Here is a 5,779-nt window from a genome sequence, read left to right as displayed (position 1 = left end):
GAGAGAGAGAGAGAGAGAGAGAGAGAGAGAGAGAGAGAGAGAAGAGAGTTGAGGGAGGGAGGTGAGATGGAACAACAGAGAAAAATAGAGCAGAGAAAGGGAAAAAGAGAGAAGTACAAAAGAAAACAGAATTGGGAATTACAACACCTCTGCCACTAGCTACCTGTATGACCTTAAACAAGTCACTGTCCTTCTTGGGTCCTCAGTTTTCCTTCTTTGCATAATGAGAGGATTGTGTTAATAATTTCTAAATTCGACTTTCAGCTCTAGCATTCTGTGCTTTGTAATTCTAGGAGACAGGAAGAGGGAGATGAAGGTGTGTAGTGAGAGAGAAAAAAGCAGGATCTGAGAGGGTTTGAAAGAGGAGTAAGAGCTACACCCCTTAGAATTCAGTCACGAATGTGGAATACTCAAGTGTTGTACGCCATGATGAAGTGGATGTTTTCAGACAAGCTTGGAAAGTCTTGCATAAACAGGTGCGGAGTAAAGTGAGCAAAAGCAGGAGGACAATTTATACAGTAACGGCAATGTCATAAAGGTAAGCAACTTTGAAAGACTTAGTGATGTTAAGACCAAATAAATTAATGCAATATTCATTTTTTAAAAGAATTCAACCCCAACAGATGAAAAGAGCTTGGCTATGGAACCACAATACCAGGGTTTGAAATACATGTCTGCTACTTAATAGCTGACCTTGAAAATAATTTCATCTCTGGGACTCAGTTACTCCATCAGTAAAATGACAGAGTTGGACTAGATGATGTATAGATCTTTTTCTGCTGTTCACATTGCTTTCCCTAAGGGACTGCAAACTCTTTTAAAGCAGAGAAGGGTTTCTTTTTTGTCTTTGGATATTCCTAGTGTTTGGTACTAAGTGGGTTCTTTAAAAAATGCTTATTAACAGATTAACTGCTTAATTTTAACAGTAAATCCTATGACCCTAAGTCTTTTGCAAGAAGGCTCCCACCATCTGAAACATCACTAAACTAGTCCAGTCTAAGAACATCAGAGTAGTCAGGTAGTTAGAAGATAAGAACTTTGGGATGGTAGCTAAGTGATTAGGGGTATGTCAATGATGGGAAGGAAGGGTGAACTGATAGGATCATCCCCTTATCCTCAAGAAGTGTGTTCACTGTCTGACATCCATCATGTCAGAAGCATTCCCTTCTCAGGGCAACTGCCTCCAGGCTCCCACCCTTCCCTACTTGCACTCCTTCTGGGAAAACCAAGGAAGGAAGAGGGCATATGGGACTGGGGTGAGAGGGTATGAGTAGAGATGGCTCAGGGAGCACCCAATGGTATTGTGACATTGTGGGTGACATTGTTGGTGAGGACAGCTCCACCACCTAACATATCACTAAACAAGACCCAGTCTGAGAGAATCAGAACTTTCTGGGATTCCTGAAGGCAGGTAGGAAGCTATATATAATAATCTATAAGATCCCCTCTACCTCTGAGCGTCCAAGTCAGAAACAGGGGTCTCTGTATTCAGAATCCCAGCCACTCAGAACCTATTCCATATGCTCTTTGGGATGTTGGTTTTTTTCCCATAATGGCCAGGATGGCTATATACTCATGTGTACACACATGACATGTGAACATTCATGTACAGATAACAATCCTCCCGCATATTCACATACATATATATACATTTATTCACAGCCACACAAATACATAAGCATGTGAATATGTACATTTGTACCTGCACACATACACAACCTCTTGTAGTAGTAAATACAAGTCCAGTAGACTCTTCAATGGGCCCAAGTCTAGAAATTCAAGGATATTAGAGAAATCCCAGAACAGGGAGCTCCTCACAGTCTGTGTGTGTGTGTGTGTGTGTGTGTGTGTGTGTGTGTGTGTGAGGGCCCTTTGGAAGTCTGGCAAAGCCTATGGATCTCTTTTGAGAATAATGTGTTTTTTTTTTAATGTATGTTGGTTTTTTTCCCAATTATGTAAAGACAATTTTCAGTACAGAATAATGTTTTAAATAAAAAGATAATAAATAATATTTAATATTAATGATAAATAAAAATAAATAATATAATAAATAAAATGCATAGGATTACCAAAGGTAACCAATTATATCAAAATGCAATTATTAACATTTATTTAAAAGAATGATGTTGCAGTGGATAGAATTCTAGGCCTGGAGTCAGGAAGACCTGAGTTCAAATCTGCCCTCAGACACTCGCTAGCTGTGTGACTCCCGGCAAGTCACTTAACCCTGTTTGTCTCAGTTTCCTCATCTGTCAAATGAGCTGGAAAGGAAAATGGCAAACCACTCCAGTCTCTTTACCAGGAAAATCCCAAATGGGTCATACAATATCAGACATGACTGAAACAACTGAACAACAAGAACAAAAAATAAATTCAAGATCCTCAGGTTAATAGCCCCAGCTGTAGGAGAAAGCAGAGGCAAAGGTAAGAACTATCCTATGAATCATCAGGCCTCACTTCATAGATTATTGGGCACAGAAAGGCCCTGTGGTCCAGTGGGTAGGGAGCCAGCCTTGGATACAGGAAGACCTCTGACACAAACATAGTGAAGAGGAGATGCTGGGCTGCTCACATAGAAGGAGCTCCCTATCCGTACGTTTCTAGCCCTACGGGGCATAGTCTAAGAGGTCTGGCTCTTGCCTTGGGAACCATGCAGCCAAGGTCACAGACACACATATAAAAGACAAACTGACAATAAATAAAAAATGTAAACAGTGGTTTCTGCCTGCCTTCTGTATTGAACATTTGAGGAATATATGTGTGTGAGGGGAGACACAGAAAGGGGGGAGGGGTACCCACAGTCAGACTGGACAAGGCCCTGGAGGAACCAGGCTGCACTCAATCCAAGAAGGCTTGCTGGAGGAGAATTTGGGTGTTTGTAGTGTGGAGAGTGGGGTGCACAACGGCACCCTTTTCAGCTAGGTGATATCAGATGCACAGAGGAAGAGGGCTAATCTTTCTGGGGGAATGAGCTCCTAGGGACAGTCTCCCCTAAGGGAGGACAAAGAGAAGAGAAGGGGAAAAGGAAGAATTTAGGGCAGGTCAGATTGTCAGTGACAACCTTTCTTGATCTTCTTACACCAGGAGAATGTGACAGGAAAGAACTGGAGAGAAGCACTTTGGTAACTGCCCCCCTAGTCTGAGCTTCTCTGGGATCTGTTGGGGCAAAGAATTCCCCAGCACCAGGCCTGGGAGGAGAGGTTTGTGACAGGCCTTAGCTTGCAGAGAGACCAGTGAGGAAGCAGCTTAGGCCAGAGTGGTCTGATAGGTGTGAGCCATGTTGGGGGCGGGGGGGATTAGAGGTATGACAGCTTCCCTCTCTGTCCTTCTCACTCTCACTCGGCTTCTACTTAGGGCAGAGAACTCTCACTAAGGCCAAATGCTCTGCTAGCTCCCTAGTTGGGAGGGAAGTAGGGCATGCACTGAATGTAAATGACCATTGTGTAAGGTCATCAGTCCTGGGAGGATGAGGGCAAAGTCATAGAGAAGATGTGATGGGCACCAACCAAGGAGGACACAATGGAAAGAGCTCTGCCTCCAGAACTGAAGGACGTGGGTTCAAATCCTGCAATGTAAACAAGTCATCACGTCTCTGCGCCTCAGTTTCCTCCTCTGTAAAAATAGAGGATTGAACTCAATGGCCTCTTTAGATCTACCATCCTGAAGAAAATTAGAAAACCTGGTATAGTTTTGGGAATCTGGACTGCCAAAAAGAAGTAACAGAGACTGTAGTTTGAATTAACTGATGCATACACCCACTTTGCTCCCTTGTTTATGGAGCCATCCCATCCTCCCAATCCCTCAGAAAAAGAGGAAGCTCTTTGAGGGTAGGGACTGGGCTGTCTTTTCCTTTTCTATCCAAGTGCTACTATAGAGCCTTACATATAGTAGGTGCTTAATAAATGCTTGTTAGAGCCTTATATATAGTAGGTGCTTAATAAATGCTTGTCAAAACATTAAATAGATGCTGACTAGGACCATGGTTGTAGGGGTAGGGCAGATGAATATGGAATTCCCTACTCTCTCAGAAAGTTCTTTTTTAGGCCTCACTTCCATTTTAGCCAAAACCTCCAAAAATTGTCAACTCTAACTTGGTTCTGCCCTGGTAGAAAAACCATCTGAGTAAACCTGTAGAGGACAGTCAAAAAATCTACCTAGCCAAAAAACTATCCATATTTCTGTTACAGGGGGTCAAACATTTGAAATTCCTGGGACAACATCTGGAATCCTGAGCACTAAGAGTCAGGTAAGGTTTTGGACAGTGCCTCTCCCCCAACCACAGCAGGCCCATGGTGCCAGACCATGAAGGCAGAATAGGCTGGGGGAGGAGGAAGACAAGGTAGGGAAAATTAGGCCAGAGCTGCTTCTCACAGCTTCTCTTCTCCTTTTCTTAGAAAAGCCAGGTTCCTACCACCCCCCCATTAGTCCCCAGACCCCATTTCCCTCTGAAAATGTAACTCCCAGGGAGGCTTATGGGAATGAATAAAAATACCATTTTAGGGGAAAACTGCACTGGAGCTGCAAAAGATATCAGTCTCTTAGAGCCTGGTTTGGGATTTGAAATTGATGTCTTAATTGGACCTATTAATCTGAGACCCTGTGGATAGAGTCTAGGGCTGGGAGAGGAGCAGGCCCAGGCAGGGGCAGACTAGGGCTCTTGCTCAGGGAGACAGCTAACATGGGCCTTGTGGAACAAAGGAACCAAACTCTTAATAAAATTAGTGGCTTTCTGAGGCCACTCAGCTGCCCTCCCCTGCTGTTCACCAGGAAAATATTCTCATAGCAATTCCAGAGACAGGGAAAGGAGGGTGAGTTGATATATGTACGTAAGGCTCTATGTGAGTGTGGTTCTGTGTGTTTATATATGTGTATGTGTCTTTGATCATATATTTGGCTCTTCATGTGTGTTTTTTTCTGTGTTTATCTTCATTTGTGTCTCTATGTGAAGATATGAGAGAGAGAGAGAGAGAGAAAGAGAGAGAGAGAGAGAGAGAGAGAGAGAGAGAGAGAGAGAGAGAGAGAGAGAGAGAGATTTGAGGTTTGGGGCTGCTTTTCTTTTTTTAAGAAACCAAACTTGGCAGGCAGGGAAAGGGGGAAGGGGAGACATTGGGAAGCTCTTGGTTCTAGTCTTTTTTCCATCTTAAGAATAGGAACGGTAGTAGCCACACTTGGGGGCTATCTCTCTCCAATTCACCCTTTCCCCCATGTCACCCAATCCCCCAAACTCAGGCTCAGACCTGTAGCTCTAGACAAGGAAACTGGGGAGGGAATTAGGAAGGTGGGGGGAATTCCCAGACAAGGCTAACCAAACTATGCCAGGTCAGTTAGAATTTGAGAATCTTATCCTCCCTCCTGCCATCCCTCATTGGAAAAGAGAGGGAAGGATTTTTCTCTAAGGACCTTGAGCTATATTGCATTGAAGCCCGGAGCAGGGGTGTGGAGGGTCCTGCCTTATTTTTTTCTTACCTGGCCCTTCCCCATACATACATTCTGTCCCCTAGGCTGACCTGGGGAGGCCCAGCTACTTAGTGAAGTCTGGCACAATTCCTCCACCCTCATCTTACCTTGGGGATAACCTCTCAAGATGGGAGAGCCCTAGGCCCCATTTGACTCCTCCTCTTTGGGAAGGGAGAAACAGCTAGAAGAGCTTTGTCTAGAAGCCTAGATTTGGGGTCAGGTGCTTCTGAGTTAACATCCAGGTTGTCCTCCCTTTCTCTGTGCCTCATTTCCTTAACTGGGAAAGAAGTCACAAATAATGCATCAGAGAATACAACTGTGT

Source organism: Petaurus breviceps, unplaced genomic scaffold, assembly GCF_028583685.1.
Source record: "Petaurus breviceps papuanus isolate PSGF00001 unplaced genomic scaffold, PetGlider_PUasm1.0 90630, whole genome shotgun sequence".
Classification (NCBI taxonomy): domain Eukaryota; kingdom Metazoa; phylum Chordata; class Mammalia; order Diprotodontia; family Petauridae; genus Petaurus; species Petaurus breviceps.
This window is presented reverse-complemented; position numbering follows the sequence as displayed.